The following is a 22,692-nucleotide window of genomic DNA, read 5'->3' as shown; positions in this document are numbered from 1 at the left end:
ATAGAAATCGTAACCCTAGCCCTAGTCCCAACCCTACATTTATTGAAACACAGACCCAGAAACCAATCAGAACCCTCACATACCAAACCAATGAGGACACTAACCCTAATCCAGTAGAAAAATCAGATACAACCACCAATCAGTGTACACATGTATCAACCACTAGCAGACCATATAAGGTCCTAGCGACCTCAGACAAGGTTTGCTGGCCAGGGAGCTGGAAGCTGCTTCTCCTGTTCGGAGTCTCCTAGGAGACGTACAGGCTCAATCCACACTTTGGACTTCTGCAGGTAAAGGCCTCACTAACTTGAAATCTAACAATACTGTTTGAATAAAACTTTACTCCCTCTCCTGGCCTAAAAACAAAGTGCACAGTCTCTAGTAAACACAGTTTAAACAGTTCACAGAAGCACCCTCTGATGTAGAATATCCCTGTTGCTGGGAGGGAGGGGGGCTGGTTTCACTGGCTTGTGAACACAAAATGGTGGCTGGGGATGCACTGTTTTAACATACAGGTCTGAGCACAGAGCAGAGGAGAAATGTGGAGGGAAAACTGAAATGTCACCAGGACTGAGAGGGATAACTACACAGTTTGGACTGCAAATCCCATAATTCAACACGTTAAATGGAAGCAATCATGTGCAGCGAAAACCACACATTTAAAGCACAAAACAGGTGATTAAATATGCAATCACAGGCAGGTTAACACTATACTTTTAAACTGTAACAACCACAGGCAAAGACAGTAATCACAAAAGGGAAAATCGTTTTTTTAACAACTTTTGTTTTGGGGAAGAGACAGCACTAGTCTCTCTCCTTACCACTTCCTGGACTCTGCTCACTACAATCTGGGGCACAGGAAGGCTGCAACTCACAAGATGGAGGAGAATGATTTGGGGTGCACCCAGCAAAGCCTTAAGGGGCCTGGGCAAGTGTGAGGGGAGGACTCAGACTTGCCTGGTAGCTGAATAGCCAATAGTCTGCGGGGCTGGGGAACTGCTTCTCCTGTTCAGAATCTCCTAGGTGACAGTAAGGCTCAATCCACACTTTGGAATTCTGCAGGTAAAGGCCTCACTAACTTGAAATCTAACAATACTGTTTGAATAAAACTTTACTCCCTGTCCTGTACAAAAATCGAAGTGCACAGTCCCTAGTAAACACAGTTTAAACAGCTCACAGAAGCACCCTCTGCTGTAGAATATCCCTGTTGCTGGGAGGGGGTGAGGCAGGGGGCTGGTTTCACTGGCTTGTGAACACAAAATGGTGGCTGGAGGTGCACTGTTGTAACATACAGGTCTTAGCACACAGCAGAGGAGAAATGTGGAGGGAAAACTGAAATGTCACCAGGACTGAGAGGAATAAACTACAAAGTTTAGACTTAAAATCCCACAATTCAACATGTTAAATGGAAGCAATCGTGGGCAGCGAAAACCACAAGTTTAAAACACAAAACAGGTGATAAAATATGCAATCACAGGCAGGTTAAAACTACACTTTCAAACTATAACAACAACAGGCAAAGACAGTAATCACAGAAAGGGAAAATTGTTTTTTAACAACTTTTGGTTTGGGGAAGAGACAGCACTAGTCTGTCTCCTTACCACTTCCTGGACTCTGCTCACTACAATCTGGGGCACAGGAAGGCTGCAACTCACAATATGGAGGATAATGATTTGGGGTGCACCCAGCAAAGCCCTAAGGGGCCTGGGCAAGTGTGAGGGGAGGACTCAGACTGTATTCAACCCGATGACTCTGTATGTGAAAGTAGGTGCCACTTTGGAATGTAGTGTGTAGCTTAAAGAAAGGATAAACAAGGTATGAAATGGTTGTTCATATTTTACAATTGCCTTGTCTTAATAACTAGCAGCACACCATGTTAACAAGTTACATATAAAAAATATATAATATTACACACACCCAGCTTTAAGGAGAGCCAGCTATGTCGGTGCTGTGTAAAAATAATTTTGAACATTGGTTTACACAGTGATGCAAAAGGGGGGGCATACAAATCTCCCCATTGTGACTGCTCTGTATTATGTGGTGTAATGCCAGCAAAGGTTGCACTGGGAATGTGTAAATAAAGCAGGTCATACAACTGCTAGTTGGAATACCGCATACACAACCATGAGGGAAACCTGCTGCATAGGGGCAGGGTTGAAAAATTGGTATAGCACAGGGTTACTCTGTAACAAGTTAAGCATATTAATAATGTGTAGTAAAGATACGAGGTATTGCCTCAATGATATAGCAGGGGTGTTACGCCATCGTACACAAATTCAAGCAGGTTTATATAAAGAGTAATGCCTCTATGTGACCTCTGTTTTGTGTAGTATAATGTCAGTAGTGGTTCTGCTTCGAATTGTATAGGTAAGTGACTCCTGTAGTGTCTAGCTAGCATAGATTATTTGGGTTCGCATAATGGATTAGTGCCCGAAAGTAGTACGGGGAGTGGGTCCGGTGCATGTCACCTGAACCTGTAGTAACTGAGGAGAAAAATATCTCAGAGGGGAGGTATAAAATGAGGAAGGGGGATGTTCCGTCACCCTATGTTAACAGTGTCATTAACAAAGCTGGTCCATGATGGTTGATCAGTCAAGTGTCTAACTCGCTCGACGGGATGTTGGTCATTTAGGCTAGTGGTATGAGTGGCAGGACAAAAGACCCAGTTTTGTTCCCTCTGGAACAGTCTGTTCGTCCCAGCAATTGCGTGCTTCCAGAATGGTCCACTAGAGGTCATCAGGGGTAGGATTGTTGGTCAGGAAATGCATACTCTACTTAGTGGTACATCCTTTGCACCATACATTACTGTGGTGTTCAGTGATCCTAGGGGCATATTACCAACAAGTAGCGATATTTATCGCTAAATAGGCTTAGCGATGATTTTTTTATCGCTGCCTATCGCTGGATATGTTAGCGGAGAAAACATGCTATTAGCAACGTTTTTCTCCATTGTGCTAAAATATCCAGCGATAGCGGCGAAATGCGTGAATATCGCTGGGAATACAGCGATATTCACGCATTAGCGACGAAATGCTCTTAGCCATGTTATCCACCTCCCATTGGATAACATGGCTAAGAACTAGTCTGTATCACACCAAACAGAGGAGAGAGGGTCATAGGGAAACAAAGTTTAAAGACCGCTACCTGTTTCACATCCCCAACTACAATACAATCAACACAAAGAACACAGGGAGTCTAAAGGCCACTTAATCTGGCTTCGCTGTCAATCACTCTAATAAATCAGTGGGTGCCCGAGTCACCTTAGAACAGCCGAAATCAGGGAACACATTAGTGTATGGCAACAAAGGAACAAAAAACTCCAATACATACAGAACTGGTCGACAAGATCCAGGCCACGGAATAATGGATTACCATCAAACAGACTTGGTGATCAGTCATATCATCTGGCCATCCAACTGGTGAAATGGCACGTCCCTTGATCATCGAGACCGAATGCCACACAATAAATCAATGGTGCTGGATCTAGTCCACAACTATCTGTGAACCGCCTTCTGATGGCTAATCATTGATGGCTATGACAGTGATAAACACACAGTGCAACGAAAAAATGTGTTGTGAGTTAAAATAGGATGATGTCTCCTAAGAACTACTACTTTAATCAATGTCAAGGCACATCCCCTAATTAAAAACCAGAACAGTGCAAACGACAGTATGACCAAATATCTGTTGGAAAATGGCCAACATGTTTCTGCCTACCAGGTAATAAATCCCTCGGCTTTCATCAGTGCCTCTGCTCTCAAAAATGTTGCTACTGCCTTACTAGTGATATAAATTAAATCTGATAGTGCTCAATATCAAATAACATGTGGTATAAAAGGGTTGGACACTATACAACCTGTACCAAAAGTATCACGCTAATCCTCCATGTATTGTATTGTATTGTAAAATCACTTATATAGCGCATGGCTACCCGTAGGCATCCCAGCGCTCTTGGCAACGGTGACCCTGGGCTAGTCCGATCTACATTCCTACTGCAAGCTAATTTCTGGGGAATAGGAAGGTTTTGAGTTTCTTCCTAAACTGAAGGAAGGTCTGTTCCTGCCTCAAGTTACATGGGAGGGCATTCCATTCTCTTGCTGCTTGCAGAGAAAAGAGCCGGCCGCCCGAGTGGGCTCGCTTTATCCTGGGAATGATTGCCAGGTTGTGGTCACTCGAGCGGAGATTAAGTTGGGGCTTGTAGGGACTTATCATATTTTCCAAAATGGAAGGGCCTTCTCCATGCATGATCTTGTATGTGATGAATAGGGATTTAAATTGCACCCGTTCCTTCACAGGGAGCCAATGGAGTGATCTTAGAGCTGGCTTCGCCGACATATATCGACTAGTTCCAGTCAAAATCCTGGCGGCATAGTTCTGAGCCACTTGTAAGGTTTTAAAAGTGGATGCCGGTGCCCCAAGGTATAAAGCATTCCCGTAGTCAATTTGTGATAAAACCAAGGATTGGACTACGGTCTTCTTTGCTTTTTCAGGGAGTTGGGGCAGGATTTTGTGCAGGGATTTGAGTATCCCATGACAAACTGCAGAGGTCTTTCTGGCTTGTGTTTCGAAGGACAAAGCTTTGTCGAGCCAGAAGCCTAAACTTTTTATTTCTGGTTTGGGTGGTGGTATGGCACCCATACAAGTGGGCCAAGCTAGACAGTCGGGGATATCCTGCTTTCCTAAGAGCATCAGCTCGGTTTTTCCTCCATTAAGTCTGAGCTGAGACAAATTCATCCAGTTTACTACCATCTCCAAACAATTAGCCAGATTGTTCGGGGAGCATCTGTTTGTTGCAAGGAAAACACCAGCTGGGTGTCATCCGCGTAGCTTATTAACTGGATGCCAAACCGAGCAACTAGTTCCGCCAACGGGGCCATGTAGACATTAAACAGTGTGGGGCTAAGGGACGACCCCTGTGGTACCCCACACTGTAACGCTAACAGGCGAGAGCAGTTGTTATCCTCAAACACCTGAAAATATCTTTCCTCGAGAAAAGATCTCAACCACTCCATGGCTTTCCCGGTTACCCCGATGTTCCGGAGTCGAGACAGCAGTGTCGAAGGCGGCGCTGAGGTCCAGAAGGATAATGGCCCGCTGCCACCTGCATCCAAAATCCTTCTGCCCTCTTCTACCACCCTCAACAGTGCTGTCTCTGTGCCTTGTCCCTTCCTGAACCCCGTCTGGGATGGATGGAAAAGATTGTACTTCTCCAGGAATGCCGCCAATTGGATGTTTACCAATTTTTCGGTCAATTTCCCCATTCCAGGTAACAAGGATACCGGTCGGTAGTTAGCCGGATCTCCTGGGATGTCAATGGATATAAATGAACATCTACAAAATAAATGTATGTATATTAGAATGATGAAATGTTCACAAGTTCCCAGACACAAGTGCTCTCATAATGGCATAATTTTATAATTACATAATTGTTCTCACCCTGTATGACAGGGGACTGGACCTCACCTCACCTGGACCGTGCTCAGGTATACGAGGCCCCGCTCTATGGATCAAAAGATGCAGACAGACAAATGGGACATTATCCATCTACTCCCCGAGCAGATTTCAATAATATCTTTAAACCTTTCTGTCGATTAAATCATCTACATCCATTCCTAGATACAGTGTAGGAAACAGCCTCTCTATCTCTAGGTGCTCCAACTGGACACACATACCAAAAATGTATATCCTTCATCAGCTTAACACACACTTCATATTATGCTTATTGGTGGTATCTGTACCAATGCCAAATTACATTACTTTCTGGTTCCTCAAGTCATGTAATTGAAATTAGATTAAAAACAAATAACAGATCATTGTGGCAAGCACATACCCTAGGTCAGACTCCTGGAGCCCTTCATCAGTGCTCTTTGTATCATAACCATATGTGCTATAGTCTTATAACTGCATAGTCTGAACTAGGTATCTCTCGCCCTTCAGTACTGCCAATACTTTGCTTGTTTCATGATTTAAGTACAGGACAGAAAGGAAAAGAGAACCCAGCTAAAACCTACTCCCAACTGTCATGGAGTACAGAGAGACCCATTCCTTACCTCTCCGTCGGTACCTCCAAACACTCTCCTGAGGCTTGGGGGAGACACCAAACCGAAGGGTTTTGGAGTATTTATCCCTTGTTTCAAATAGGGACTATTTTACCTCACGTACATACCCGCTGAGTAGTTTGTCTCCAATCCACCGAACAATACCTCATCCTTCTCTGTGGATAAGAACTCTTAGATGTAAAAACTGCCTTCCAAACGATGCCCCGATGTGGGGAGTGTTGCGCGCCATGCCCAAAACAAACACACACGAACTAGGGAATACAAAATGACGTAATGACGTCTCCGCTTGTGGTTCCATAATAAACCGGTGCATGATACTGGTGTTGCATCCAGAAAAAACTACTTCTCTCTAGGCCCAGCAATTAATTTATGGTTTGTCATGCCCTAAATCGGAATTCTTAAATGTACAGGCAAAATAGCACTCTATCAATCCAAGTGGCAGATTTTACGCGCCTTACCACCAGTATTGGGTATTGCAAGAAATCCATGACTAGCCTTACTAGACATTTTTTAGAGAAGCAACATGGCGAAGCGGACTTTCAGTGGACTGTTCTGGAAAAGCCGTGTATACCATCACATGTGAGCGACATCTCTAGATATCTGTTTTTGAAAGAACAAAAATGGATTTACAAGCTTTGTACAGACACATTGGGACTCAACGATGACATACCATGGACCTCTCTGTGAAATTCACTGTTGAGTTTTGCTGACATGTTCATTAATTAGAATGAGCTAAACATCAGGGAGATGTATTGAGATGCTTAGAAACACCTTTACAGCGCCCCCCCCCTGCACTTCCGTAGTGTTCCTTCGCAGGCAGTATGTAACTAAGGCTGACAGATTGGTCGGAATTTGGTTATAATTAGCATATAGGAAGGGAAGAATTGAGTATAATACCATTAAGGCTCTCCCCCTTCTTACATGCAGACTCGCTAACACCAGTTATTCACAGTATTCTCACAGGTGATGTCAGAGTTCAATATATACACTTAACAACTAGATTCCCTCTGGAGAGCGATATTTTGTGTCAATCATTCGGGCCTTTCCTGTGGATTTGAATAGCACACCTGGGACAACAGTTTTTACTGGTATGATAATATTTTGATAGTCATATAACCAGAATATGTGTCCTAGCATATAAGGATTGTGTACGAACGACCGTGACCATCATTAGGTAGTTCAGAAAACTTTTCAAATTTGTTGACACTTGTTATTTTGATTTGCAAATAATTTGAGGCCGAAAGATGCCCCGATATGGTTAGGGCAGAGAGTACATCAAGCGAGATAGTCCTGGCAAGGAATTGGGCTGTCTGGTTCACTATGAAACTAAAAGGGAAGACTGCATGATGTCATTTTGCAGGCCCGAGTTTTGAGACTTCCGGGTATGGCGCGTAATATCTGCCACTTGGATTGATAGAGTGGTATTTTGCCTGTACATTTAAGAATTCCGATTTAGGGAATGACAAACCATAAATTAATTGCTGGGCGTAGAGAGAAGTAGTTTTTTCCGGATGCAACACCAGTATCATGCACCGGTTTATTATGGAACTACAAGCAGAGGCGTCATGACGTCATTTTGTAGCCCCTAGTTCGTGTGTGTTTGTTTTGGGCATGGCGCGCAACACTCCCCACATCGGGGCATCGTTTGAAAGGCAGTTTTTAGGTTTCTCCTCGTCGAGAGCTGCGCACTGCGCAGCTTTTCGGCGCAGGCGAAATCTAATGTTAGAAACAGTGTGGCTTGAAATCCGCCCCTCTGTTCCATTGGCTAGCTCCATAAATGGAGGCTAGCCATTGGAACAGAGATCTGTCCGTCATGGCCGGACCAGATTCGTGGGCGTTCCCGCAATTTCTTCCCTCTCCACCCCTCTGTGCGCGTCATCTCGGGGGTTGGCGTTTTTTTTTTTTCAAGCTTTGTTTTCGGCATTTTTCTAAGTGTCGTTTTCAGGAGTGGGTTGCGCGATGTCCCGCTCTGCGTTCCCGCCCCCCTCCCGCTGTCCGTGTGCCTGTTCCTGCCCCCCTCCCGCTGTTCGTGTCCCCGTTCCCCTCCCGCTGTCCGATCCCGCCGCCCCTCCCGCTGTCCGATCCCGTCCTCCCTCCCGCTGTCCGATGTGCCCGTAGGTGCTTGTTCTTCCATGTGAGCACTGTTGGTGATGTTTATGTGAGGTGTAGAATGTGTGTCAGAAAGACACTACGAGATCACATGATGACAGACGTGGTGCAAGAGAAGTCGCAGATTACAATCGGAATGAAGAGCAAACAGCCTCGGTATGCACACAATATCTGCTGTTTTGATCGTCAGGTTGGAAATGGACATATACAACTTGCTCCCCTCACACTTCTTTTTTGCTTAATGATTTAAAGCACATAACTCAGGTCTACTACTGAATATGTGGGTTTATTTAGTTTCACCCTTTGCTTTTCAATTTCAAAGTACATAAAATTTTATGTTTGAAAAAGACACATAACATATAACACTTAATGGAAAATATACAAAACACAAAATTACCAACACTTTCAATACATCAAAAAATGAACAGAATTACAAAACATCTATGCACATGATTTACAAATAGCAGCAATTTTTAGAATCATCAAGTTCAAAATGCCAATATGAAACGATACTTCTATTTACTATAAAGTCAATGAAGGACAAGAATGTTTTTTGTAAAGAAGGCCAACTGAAAAAATAAATGATTCCCAAAATCGCAATTAATCCTGTTTCTTTTTGGGGCCTTCTAGATGCCGACGCGTTTCGAACCCGTTGAGTAAATAAACGGGGTCTCGTCAGGGCTTTGTCACTTCAATATCTTATTGTTCTGTGCACAAAAGAAGAGAGAACAACACCTTAGTTCTGTTGCTCTCGCCCATTTAAAATCACTAGACCTATGTATTTTAGAAAAAAGATTCTATACCTGTAGTTTTTATCTGGCCGGGTTCAGGTGGGTTCAACAACCTTCTTGTTTTACTTCCGTTTCTGGGAACCCTAAGGAATATTATTGCTATTAGAAAATTAATGTTTGAAAGTTGAGGGGTGACTAATGATCTCTCTAGTTAGTAAGCGGTGCTTAGAAAGTTGTACCTTATTCGAGCACCGCTGCCCCTTTAGAGTGTGTCCTCTTTCCGATTCATTTTTCGTCTCCTATGTGTCTCTGGCTTGTGCTCCCTGTGTATGGAAAAATCGATTTCTTTGTCACAAGAGCGATCCCTCCCATTGCCATACTATTAAAAGAAGAGTTCTTAAAAACAAACTACCTTAGAGGGGCATCCCTCGGAAGGCGTGAGTTTTTCTTCTTACTGGTACGTTGCCGTGTGTCTTGAGTCTATTAAAAGGAAGGGGGAGGGGGTTAAGTGCATCTGATCGGCGCTCGTGTTATATTTATGCTACTAGGCGAGCCGCCCGTGTTTGCTCCTACCTTTAGTCATGGGAGAGGGTTCAGGGCATCTGGTGGTATGCAGCGCGTCTGTCGCTGTCTGCTTCCGTGTTGGTGCCGGCGTTTAGTGAAAAACGACCATCTGATGGTCGGCGTCACGCGTTATTATTAATGACGCGGCCCAGGCATTGTGGGATATGTAGTTCATGGTCGTTCTGGGGCCGCATTCATGGAGAATGCCTTGCGATTGAGATTCTATTTGGACAAAACACTGTGGCGGTGGATCGCGTGGAGCACTATTTCAGGGGTAGTTTATGTGGGAGTTAGAGCCTAGAGACTTCTGACAGTGTGTTCAACCCACTTTGGGCGCTGTTAAATTTAAGAATCAGATAAGCCTCTTTTGTTAAGAGGACATTTTCAATATCTGGGGGACATTTCGACTGATTAATACTGTACAATACTGTCCATTTAAAGTCAGTTTCTCGATGGTTAGCCTCTGTGAAATGCTGTACCATGGGCGCATTAGGTACCTTGTTTTTAAGTCTAGATCGATGCTGTGTGATGCGGGTATTTACCTGTTGGGTAGTTTTCCCGATGTAAATTTTATCACACGGGCATGCAATTACATATACAACATTTTTTGTCCGACAATTAGAAAAACCTACATTCTTCCATTTGATTTTCTTGTGGGTAAATTCAGTGCCTTCGATCGTAGTATCACATGAGGCACAGTTACCACATTTGTGATGTCCCAATATGGGTTTCAGTCCCCATTGGGAGAGGAGGTCACTTTTGGGCTTTTGGATTCGCACATCAGCGCGGACAAGTTGCTGACCTAGGCTTTGGTTCTTTTTGTATGCAAATATTGGCCTCGGGAAGGGGCATTCTAGTTCCTCAAGGAGGTGCCAATTTTTCAGGACCATCTGTCGGATTTTATGCGTGTCTGGGCCATATGTGGTCACGCATACCATCTTCTCAAGCTCTGGTTTGTGCTTGTCCTGCGTTAATAAGCATTCACGGGGAGTGTATCGTGCCCGTTTGTATGAATGCTTTAGGAGTTTTTTGGGGTAACCTCTGTTGGTCATCTCTCCACAAAAAGTATGGGCATGTTGGTCATACTCTGCCATTTCTGAGCAATTTCTCCTTATGCTAAGGAGCTGTCCATAGGGAAGATTCGCTCTGAGATTTCTGGGATGGTCACTACTGTGGTGTAGGATTGTGTTCTTGTCGGTCTTTTTCTTATAGAGGGACGCTTTAAGGCTTCCCTCGTCATTAGAAATTTCCACATCGAGAAACGTCATTTTGCTCTTGCTATGTTCAATAGAGAATTTAATGTCCTGATGTCTGCTATTTAGCCATTGGTGGAATGCCATCAATTCAGTGTGGCTCCCCTGCCACAGGAGCCACACGTCGTCGATGTATCGCAACCACTGTTTGATATGTGACTTGAACGGGTTGTTGTTGTCCACGAATCTACGTTCATATTCTGCCATGTACAGAACTGCCATTTCAGGCGCATATGGACAACCCATAGCCTTGCCTTTGACTTGGACGAAGAACTGGTCATTAAAGCGGAAATAATTTTTCTTTAATGTCAGTTCTGCTAGTTGGAGGATAAATGATGTGGGGACCCGATGGGGTCTCTCTCTGGTATCAAGGTACAATTCTATGACCTCCAACGCCTCGTCTTGGGGTATCTGTGTATAGAGGGACGTGACGTCCATGGTCACCATGATCTCACTTTTGTCGTTGAACCCTGTTCCCTCTACTTTAACCAGAAAGTCGGTAGTGTCCTTGAGGTACGACTTCACATTGCTGACAAAAGGCTTAAGGAAAAAATCTATGTATTTAGAGACTGGTTCTAGGCACGAATCGCACCCAGAAACAATAGGCCTGCCTGGTGGGTCATTTAAGCTCTTATGTATTTTAGGTAAAAAATATAAGATTGGTGTTCGTGGATATTTCTTGACCAGGAAGTCTGCCTCCTTGGTTCCCACGAAACCGTTGTCAATGCCTGTTTGCACTAGATCTTTTATGGCCCCTTGTATTTGTTTTACAGGGTCTTCATGGAGTAATCTGTACCAAACCTGATTGTTTACCTGTGTGGAACCCTCAATTAGATATTTGTCTCGGGGCCAGACCACCACTGCCCCGCCTTTGTCGGCCGGTTTAATGACCACGGTCGAATCATTCCTCAATGCCTTCAGTGCCAATTGTTGTCCTTTGCTTATATTTTGTTGGACATATTTTTGGGTCCTCTCAAGCTTGTTAAGGGAAGATAGCAAGACTTGCTCGAAGACATGAATCTGTTTGGGAATATTATGGTTTGGGCAGAAGGTGGATTTATTTCTAAGCCCAGTTGTTTCCATATCTATGCTCGGGGGTTGGTTGGCAAAGAAAGCTTTTAGTCGTATTTTGCGACAAAAAGCAATGATCTCCATTTTTGTTTTAGCAAAGTCTGTATGTTTCCTGGGGACAAATTTGAGTCCCAAGTTCAACACGGACTCTTCGTCACGAGTTAAAATCTTTTCAGACAAGTTGACAACCGAAGAGGGAGCCTCTACGATTTGTAGAATTGTTTGCGTGTCCGCATTTCCCATGGTATTTTTTGTCTTTGTTTTGGTTGTTGGCCTTTGTCTAAAAAAGCCACTTGCTTCTTATTTTTGCCTCTAGAGTCAGAACCTGAGGAATCTGACGAGGTTGTCTCAGAGAATGTTTTGAATCTGTTGAGGGAGCGTCCCTGGTAGTTATATAGTGCTCCACGCGAGTCCGCCTGAGAGTAGTAGTCGTCCTTTAAGAATGGGTATGCCTTCTCTAGCGTAAATGACTTTGAATCTCGGTCGTACTGGGCAGTTTTAGTATTAATAGTGGTGTCTTTAAACTGCAGGATTTCCTTCTCTATTTTCTCTAGTAAGTTTTTAGCATCTGGGATCACGTCACTTTCTGCAATGCTTTTAGTTAGTGTTTCGATTTCTTCAAGTTCCTGTCGGCAAAGTCTTTGTGCGGTCTCGACGGTGTGAACCATCAGGTCCCGGCTGCACTTTGTGTTAATACGGCTGAAGCCTAGTTTATATTCTGCGTCCTCCGTGAAAATCACTGGGACATTTTTCACCTGGAGTCCCCAGGGGATGGTGCCACCCCTTAGGTGCTGCAGGAGAAAGTGTCCGTGGAGTTCGGTTCTGATATGTTTTTTCTTTAATCTAATCAGTTTGTCTGTTTCGTTTTGTTGTTGGGCGGAGGTGCTTAGAGTGATATTACCAAATGGGGAAGAAGCTAATAGGTTTTGGGTGTGACTCTCAGAAAAAGATAATGTGTCTTTCTCAGCCATAATATTAGAGAAGGACAAGTCCCTCTCTAACAACAAATGAGTCTGATCAGCAACACGTCTGAGTCTGGTGCCCTGATAACTCTCGCGGGTGAGCACCCGCCCTTATACGCTGGAGCTTAAGGAGTTAAGTCCCGGGACATGAGGGGGGCTGGACCCTTTTTCAAAATGGACATATACAACTTGCTCCCCTCACACTTCTTTTTTGCTTAATGATTTAAAGCACATAACTCAGGTCTACTACTGAATATGTGGGTTTATTTAGTTTCACCCTTTGCTTTTCAATTTCAAAGTACATAAAATTTTATGTTTGAAAAAGACACATAACATATAACACTTAATGGAAAATATACAAAACACAAAATTACCAACACTTTCAATACATCAAAAAATGAACAGAATTACAAAACATCTATGCACATGATTTACAAATAGCGGCAATTTTTAGAATCATCAAGTTCAAAATGCCAATATGAAACGATACTTCTATTTACTATAAAGTCAGTGAAGGACAAGAATGTTTTTTGTAAAGAAGGCCAACTGAAAAAATAAATGATTCCCAAAATCGCAATTAATCCTGTTTCTTTTTGGGGCCTTCTAGATGCCGACGCGTTTCGAATCCGTTGAGTAAATAAACGGGGTCTCGTCAGGGCTTTGTCACTTCAATATCTTATCGTTCTGTGCACAAAAGAAGAGAGAACAACACCTTAGTTCTGTTGCTCTCGCCCATTTAAAATCCCTAGACCTATGTATTTTAGAAAAAAGATTCTATACCTGTAGTTTTTATCTGGCCGGGTTCAGGTGGGTTCAACAACCTTCTTGTTTTACTTCCGTTTCTGGGAACCCTAAGGAATATTATTGCTATTAGAAAATTAATGTTTGAAAGTTGAGGGGTGACTAATGATCTCTCTAGTTAGTAAGCGGTGCTTAGAAAGTTGTACCTTATTCGAGCACCGCTGCCCCTTTAGAGTGTGTCCTCTTTCCGATTCATTTTTCGTCTCCTATGTGTCTCTGGCTTGTGCTCCCTGTGTATGGAAAAATCGATTTCTTTGTCACAAGAGCGATCCCTCCCATTGCCATACTATTAAAAGAAGAGTTCTTAAAAACAAACTACCTTAGAGGGGCATCCCTCGGAAGGCGTGAGTTTTTCTTCTTACTGGTACGTTGCCGTGTGTCTTGAGTCTATTAAAAGGAAGGGGGAGGGGGTTAAGTGCATCTGATCGGCGCTCGTGTTATATTTATGCTACTAGGCGAGCCGCCCGTGTTTGCTCCTACCTTTAGTCATGGGAGAGGGTTCAGGGCATCTGGTGGTATGCAGCGCGTCTGTCGCTGTCTCCTTCCGTGTTGGTGCCGGCGTTTAGTGAAAAACGACCATCTGATGGTCGGCGTCACGCGTTATTATTAATGACGCGGCCCAGGCATTGTGGGATATGTAGTTCATGGTCGTTCTGGGGCCGCATTCATGGAGAATGCCTTGCGATTGAGATTCTATTTGGACAAAACACTGTGGAGGTGGATCGCGTGGAGCACTATTTCAGGGGTAGTTTATGTGGGAGTTAGAGCCTAGAGACTTCTGACAGTGTGTTCAACCCACTTTGGGCGCTGTTAAATTTAAGAATCAGATAAGCCTCTTTTGTTAAGAGGACATTTTCAATATCTGGGGGACATTTCGACTGATTAATACTGTACAATACTGTCCATTTAAAGTCAGTTTCTCGATGGTTAGCCTCTGTGAAATGCTGTACCATGGGCGCATTAGGTACCTTGTTTTTAAGTCTAGATCGATGCTGTGTGATGCGGGTATTTACCTGTTGGGTAGTTTTCCCGATGTAAATTTTATCACACGGGCATGCAATTACATATACAACATTTTTTGTCCGACAATTAGAAAAACCTACATTCTTCCATTTGATTTTCTTGTGGGTAAATTCAGTGCCTTCGATCGTAGTATCACATGAGGCACAGTTACCACATTTGTGATGTCCCAATATGGGTTTCAGTCCCCATTGGGAGAGGAGGTCACTTTTGGGCTTTTGGATTCGCACATCAGCGCGGACTAGTTGCTGACCTAGGCTTTGGTTCTTTTTGTATGCAAATATTGGCCTCGGGAAGGGGCATTCTAGTTCCTCAAGGAGGTGCCAATTTTTCAGGACCATCTGTCGGATTTTATGCGTGTCTGGGCCATATGTGGTCACGCATACCATCTTCTCAAGCTCTGGTTTGTGCTTGTCCTGCGTTAATAAGCATTCACGGGGAGTGTATCGTGCCCGTTTGTATGAATGCTTTAGGAGTTTTTTGGGGTAACCTCTGTTGGTCATCTCTCCACAAAAAGTATGGGCATGTTGGTCATACTCTGCCATTTCTGAGCAATTTCTCCTTATCCTAAGGAGCTGTCCATAGGGAAGATTCGCTCTGAGATTTCTGGGATGGTCACTACTGTGGTGTAGGATTGTGTTCTTGTCGGTCTTTTTCTTATAGAGGGACGCTTTAAGGCTTCCCTCGTCATTAGAAATTTCCACATCGAGAAACGTCATTTTGCTCTTGCTATGTTCAATAGAGAATTTAATGTCCTGATGTCTGCTATTTAGCCATTGGTGGAATGCCATCAATTCAGTGTGGCTCCCCTGCCACAGGAGCCACACGTCGTCGATGTATCGCAACCACTGTTTGATATGTGACTTGAACGGGTTGTTGTTGTCCACGAATCTACGTTCATATTCTGCCATGTACAGAACTGCCATTTCAGGCGCATATGGACAACCCATAGCCGTGCCTTTGACTTGGACGAAGAACTGGTCATTAAAGCGGAAATAATTTTTCTTTAATGTCAGTTCTGCTAGTTGGAGGATAAATGATGTGGGGACCCGATGGGGTCTCTCTCTGGTATCAAGGTACAATTCTATGACCTCCAACGCCTCGTCTTGGGGTATCTGTGTATAGAGGGACGTGACGTCCATGGTCACCATGATCTCACTTTTGTCGTTGAACCCTGTTCCCTCTACTTTAACCAGAAAGTCGGTAGTGTCCTTGAGGTACGACTTCACATTGCTGACAAAAGGCTTAAGGAAAAAATCTATGTATTTAGAGACTGGTTCTAGGCACGAATCGCACCCAGAAACAATAGGCCTGCCTGGTGGGTCATTTAAGCTCTTATGTATTTTAGGTAAAAAATATAAGATTGGTGTTCGTGGATATTTCTTGACCAGGAAGTCTGCCTCCTTGGTTCCCACGAAACCGTTGTCAATGCCTGTTTGCACTAGATCTTTTATGGCCCCTTGTATTTGTTTTACAGGGTCTTCATGGAGTAATCTGTACCAAACCTGATTGTTTACCTGTGTGGAACCCTCAATTAGATATTTGTCTCGGGGCCAGACCACCACTGCCCCGCCTTTGTCGGCCGGTTTAATGACCACGGTCGAATCATTCCTCAATGCCTTCAGTGCCAATTGTTGTCCTTTGCTTATATTTTGTTGGACATATTTTTGGGTCCTCTCAAGCTTGTTAAGGGAAGATAGCAAGACTTGCTCGAAGACATGAATCTGTTTGGGAATATTATGGTTTGGGCAGAAGGTGGATTTATTTCTAAGCCCAGTTGTTTCCATATCTATGCTCGGGGGTTGGTTGGCAAAGAAAGCTTTTAGTCGTATTTTGCGACAAAAAGCAATGATCTCCATTTTTGTTTTAGCAAAGTCTGTATGTTTCCTGGGGACAAATTTGAGTCCCAAGTTCAACACGGACTCTTCGTCACGAGTTAAAATCTTTTCAGACAAGTTGACAACCGAAGAGGGAGCCTCTACGATTTGTAGAATTGTTTGCGTGTCCGCATTTCCCATGGTATTTTTTGTCTTTGTTTTGGTTGTTGGCCTTTGTCTAAAAAAGCCACTTGCTTCTTATTTTTGCCTCTAGAGTCAGAACCTGAGGAATCTGACGAGGTTGTCTCAGAGAATGTTTTGAATCTGTTGCGGGAGCGTCCCTGGTAGTTATATAGTGCTCCACGCGAGTCCGCCTGAGAGTAGTAGTCGTCCTTTAAGAATGGGTATGCCTTCTCTAGCGTAAATGACTTTGAATCTCGGTCGTACTGGGCAGTTTTAGTATTGATAGTGGTGTCTTTAAACTGCAGGATTTCCTTCTCTATTTTCTCTAGTAAGTTTTTAGCATCTGGGATCACGTCACTTTCTGCAATGCTTTTAGTTAGTGTTTCGATTTCTTCAAGTTCCTGTCGGCAAAGTCTTTGTGCGGTCTCGACGGTGTGAACCATCAGGTCCCGGCTGCACTTTGTGTTAATACGGCTGAAGCCTAGTTTATATTCTGCGTCCTCCGTGAAAATCACTGGGACATTTTTCACCTGGAGTCCCCAGGGGATGGTGCCACCCCTTAGGTGCTGCAGGAGAAAGTGTCCGTGGAGTTCGGTTCTGATATGTTTTTTCTTTAATCTAATCAGTTTGTCTGTTTCGTTTTGTTGTTGGGCGGAGGTGCTTAGAGTGATATTACCAAATGGGGAAGAAGCTAATAGGTTTTGGGTGTGACTCTCAGAAAAAGATAATGTGTCTTTCTCAGCCATAATATTAGAGAAGGACAAGTCCCTCTCTTTTTTTTATGTTTGAAAGCTTTATTAAGAGAAAATCAGATAGTACAGTAAAGTGACATCAGCCATATATGAAAAGTGATAAAGAATGTTCGAAAGTAAACATAGGTAGCCAATATCACAATGTAAGAACAAGCATTTTGAATTAATTTACGGGGAGGAGGGGGGAAGGGGAGAAGAGGAAGGGAAATAAAAAACGTGGTAGTATCCTAGAAAATGAGTAAAATACAAAAATCAAACAACATAAGTATCAATCATGAATGTCAATCAGAAAGTACAGTAGAAAATATCATATTTAGCAATTACTAAAAGTAAGAACATTTAACAAATAGAAAACATGTAGAAAGCTAAAAATTACAACAGTGCAATTAAAAAGACCATAAACTACAGGCAAGAGTAGTTGTATTCAAGGGGGTTTGAAATTATCTGAGGAGAGTAGAGAGTAATTCTTTTTGGCGGATTGATCTAAATATAAAGTTAGAGGTAACCAGTATAATTCAACATTTCGGGAAGGTTTGCAGGAGGAGGCAAAGGCAACATCAAGTCTGTGTGATTGACATACCAGATTCCACCAACAATTTAGAGATAACTTTGTAAGGGATTTCCAATTAGAGACAATGTGTTGTAGTGCAAGGGCTAGCATAAGATCAAAAAGACCGTGGGAATGTGAAGGAAGATCCAAGTCTTCTGAAAGGCTGCCAAGAAAAACAAAAGAGGCGGAGAAGTGAATAGAGATGTTGAAAATACGGGAAAGGCGAGAGCATATCTGGGACCAAAAAGTGCGAGTTGAAGGGCAGAGAAAGAAAAGGTGTAAAAGGTCTGCATTGGGAGCATTACAGGTCCAACAGTTAGGTACAGAGGTAGGTTGAAAACGAGAGATAGAAAGAGGAGAAAGGTAAAGTCTGTGGTAAAAGAAAAATAGGGATTGAGTAAGAGAAGCAGTACGGGAAATCTTCAAAGATCTGGCCCATATTTTGTCCCAAAGAGAGGTTGACCATGCGGAGCCTAAATCTGTCTCCCAGGACAATTCCAACTTCGACTTGAGACGGTCTGGGTCAGGGGCCGAGAAATAACGATAAATGAGGGAAGCTTTAGGGATAGTAGAGAGGACGTTGAGTAAGGTAGAAGAGGAAGATGAGACCGTTTCAGAGGGGAGAGAATAATAACACTCTAGAATTGTTTCCATAAGGATGAGAAATTTCTTTGCAAAAGAAGGAGGGCATTGGAATTGAGATCGAAATTGAGGAAACGAGCAAGGGGAGGAACCATCAAAAAGATGATGCACCCAGATGATACCTTTCGCTCTCCATGAAGGCCATGCGATGGGTCTGTTATTTATCAATATGAGTGAGTTGTACCATATAGGTAATAGTAGGAAGGATTCCTGAGAGACCGAGGTAGAGGAGACTAAAGGTCGTAGGAGAGAAGAGGTATGTTTAAATAAAAGGGGTTTAAGGCATGGGGCTTTAGAAGTGAAGCGAATTATCTCTTGGAAAGAGTATGGAAGTAATAGTTTCTGTTCTACAGAAAGCCAGAGGGGAGAAAAAGGGGAAGATTCCTGAGATAACCATCGGGAAGCTTGTCGAAGGGAGAAGGACTTGTGGTAGAGGCGAAAGTCTGGAAAGTTAGTTCCACCATTAAGTTTAGATTTACGAAGGTGTAATAGAGATATTCTAGCCTTTTTCTGTTTCCAGAGAAATTTGGACAGTACAGAATCAATACGTCGGAAATATAAGCTCGGGATGTGAACTGGAAGCATGGACAATAGGTAGATCAAAATCGGGGCAATCATCATTCTAATGGAATCAAGACGGCCCCACCAGGAAAGAAATAAAGGATTCCAAGAAGCTAGTAGGGAATCTATTCTAGAAATAACTGCATTCATGTTTAGTTGGATAGACGAAGAAATAGAGCTAGAAAAAAGAACACCAAGATATTTAATTTTCGTAGAATTCCAAGCAAAGCCGGTGGCTGTAAAAAAGTGAGGAAGGCAAAATTTGGTTAAGGGAAGAATTTCTGTCTTGTCGGAATTTATTTTATAACCGGAAACTAAAGAGAATTTTTCAAATTCATTTAATAAAGCAGGGACAGAGGTGACCGGATCCGAGATAAATAAAAGGATATCGTCAGCATAAGCAGATAATTTAAGATGTTGGTCACCATATGGGAATCCAGAAATGGAAGGATTAGCACGTATGGAAGCAAGAAAAGGTTCAAGTGCCAAAATAAATAGAAGAGGTGACAAAGGACATCCCTGACGAACTCCACGTTGAAGTGTGAATGGGGAAGTGAGTTGACCATTGACGAGAACAGAGGCCTTGGGCATAGAGTATATCAGAGAAATATAAGAGATAAATTTGGGATTGAAGCCATGCCATTTTAAGGAGGCCATGAGAAAGGACCAGTCAACCCGGTCAAAGGCTTTCTCAGCGTCTACCGAAATGGCTGCAATGGGAATTGATAGTGAGGGGGCTTTACTTAAAACATTAAGGAATAGTCTAGAGTTATCCGAGGTTAGACGGCCTTTAACAAAACCACATTGTTCTTTCCCTATAAGATGTGGTAGGAGCGGATCAAGGCGGAGAGCTAGTAATTTTGCGAAAAGTTTATAATCTACATTAACTAAAGATATAGGTCGATAGTTTTTACAAAACTTAGGATCTCTACCCTCCTTAGGAATAAGGCATATGGTAGCATCCTGAAATGAACCTTGGGCTGATCCAGTAGTGCAAAAAGATTGGAAAAGAGATAGGAGTTTAGGTAGGAGGAGATCTGAAAAATGTAGATAAAATTCAACTGGAAAACCGTCAGGCCCTGGGGTTTTGCCTTTGGTAAGGGAGGAGAGAGCAGTAGATAACTCAGAAATAGTGAGATCAGAATCAACGGTCGAAAAATCAAGGTGGGAGGTATCTGGATGAGGTATGTTAGCAAAATACGATTGAATAAGGTCTGGAGTGGGAGGATTTTCAGGAGTATATAAAGTTTCATAAAAAGAGTGAAATTGTTCTAGGATTTCCGCATTAGTATGTAAAAGAACATTGGAGGGGGAATAGATAGATTCTATATTAGTTCGTTCTTTACGCGATTTCAAATAATTAGCCAATAATTTACCTGATTTATTGCGACCTCCATAATATCGTGCGCTGCTCCGGAGGAGAAAAGAGGAGGCTGAGTCTGTAGTAAGCTTGTTAAAATCAATCTTAGCCTTAAGTAGTTCCGGAGGTATAATCTTAGTGGAGGAGGTATAGAATTGATGTTCTAGCGACTTGATGTGTGCAAGAGTAATTTTACGTTTTTGAAGGAATTTCCTCTTTTTCTTAGAGACAAAATCTATAATAAAACCACGGGCTGTTGCTTTGAAGGAATCCCAAAGAATATGAGGGGGGGTATCAGGTGTTGAGTTGAGATGAAAGAATTCAGAAGCAAAGGAACGAAATGAGGAAGAAAAGAGAGGATCGGCAAGCAGGGAAGAATTAAAACGCCAGCGAGAAGATTTAGGAGTAGGAGGAAGAAGGTCAAAAACAGTAACAATAGGGGCATGATCAGATATTACAATAGGCTCAATAGAGGAGGAGATAAGGTGTTGAGATAGAGAGGGAGATAGAAAAATATAGTCTAAACGAGAGAAAGAAGCATGAGGAGGAGAGAAAAAGGAAAAATCCATAATCTCTGGGTGAGTGAGTCTCCACGAGTCCACAAGATGAGTTTGAGTGATGGTATCAAGGAATTGTTTATGTGGTTTGTGAGGGGAGAAACGAACAGAAGATCTACGATCTAAAAAGGGGTCAATAATCTGGTTACAGTCTCCACCTAATATGAAAGAATCATCCTTATATTGAATACATTTTGCTGTAACAGAAGGCCAAAAAGAGGAGTCAAAGCATGTAGGGCCATAAACATTGAGTACCGTAATTGGGATATTATTAATGATTAGTTTAGCTAATACCCAGCGCCCCTCATCATCCTTTTCTTCTACAACCACCCTACACTGGAGGCGTTTATGAATCAAAATAGCCACCCCATTCTTTTTTTGGGAAGCAGGAGAAAATAAAACAGTTCCAACCCACAATCGCTTTAGTTTCAAGGATTCAATATCTGAGAGGTGGGTTTCTTGAATAAGAACAATATCTGGATTATAAGAGGAGAGGTGTGAGAGTACTCTTTGCCTTTTGATGGGGTGATTAAATCCTTTCACATTCCATGAAACAACTTTGAAGGTGAAAGATTATTGAACTGATCAAAATCAAACATTGCGAAAACATACTGTACATTTACTAATTCAAACTGTAGAGAGATAAAAATCATAACGATCATCAAAAAGAGAGAAAGAAGGATAGATAAAGGATGAAGAAGAAAAAGGAAAAGGGGAAGGGAGAGGGGCAGGAACAGGGAAAGAAGAGCAGCGAGGGAGGAAGAGGGAAGAAAAAAGAAAAGGCATAGAAGACAGTACAAATCCAAAAGGATGACTGTAGTGAACATACCTGGACGGGGTGTTACACACAGGGGAGAGGTGGGGAAGTGGTGATGCTTACAAGACGAACGGACCAGGATCAGGAGCAGGGCCACACCGAGACCGCACAAAAAGGAACAGAGAGCGGGACAATATGGTAAAACATCCGATATATATCCGTCTGGGGAAAAAGGAAAAATTATTAAGACATAGAACATGTGACGCAAAGTATAAATCTAAAGGTTAGAAAGATGAAAGAGATATATATAAGGTATACAAAAGGAAGATATTGAAAGGGAGGATAAACAAGATGAGAAAGTTACAAACTGTAAGGAGGAGTATGTAGGGGGACATGAATTTAGAGACATATTACTGGGAAATCAAGACATGCAGACAACGAAAACCAAATTTCAGCCACTTGTCGAAGCAGAGGAGGAAGCGTCCATCTCGTCTTCACTATGTAGAAGAAGAAAGTTCCTTAGTTCTCCAGGATCCTGAAATGACCAAGTCTTATTCCGATAAGTTACTCTAAGAGTACAAGGGTGAAACAGGCCATATCGTGCTCCCATGGAGCGTAGAGAAGGGCGCATAGCCAGAAATTCTTTACGTCTGGAGGCAGTGACATTAGAGACATCCTGGGATAAGTACACTCGTTGACCTTGCCAAGTCACTTGTTTTTTATTCCTGGCTGCTGAAAGAATCAAAAGGAGATCTGTGTATTTCAAAAATAGGATAATGACTCCACGAGGTTTCGAAGAGGAGTCCGTTCTTGCACCTAATCTATGAGCTCTTTGTAGACTAATGGAGGTAGAAGGTGGTAAGTCCAGAAGTTTCGGCAGAAAGGTGGTAAAGAAAGATACTGGATTGTCTCCCTCAAGATTTTCCGGCAAATTGTAAAGACG

The sequence above is a fragment of the Lissotriton vulgaris genome, chromosome 7 (genome assembly GCF_964263255.1).
Source record: "Lissotriton vulgaris chromosome 7, aLisVul1.2, whole genome shotgun sequence".
NCBI lineage: Eukaryota > Metazoa > Chordata > Amphibia > Caudata > Salamandridae > Lissotriton > Lissotriton vulgaris.
The sequence above is the reverse complement of the archived record's forward strand: the minus strand, read 5'-3'. Positions refer to the sequence as shown.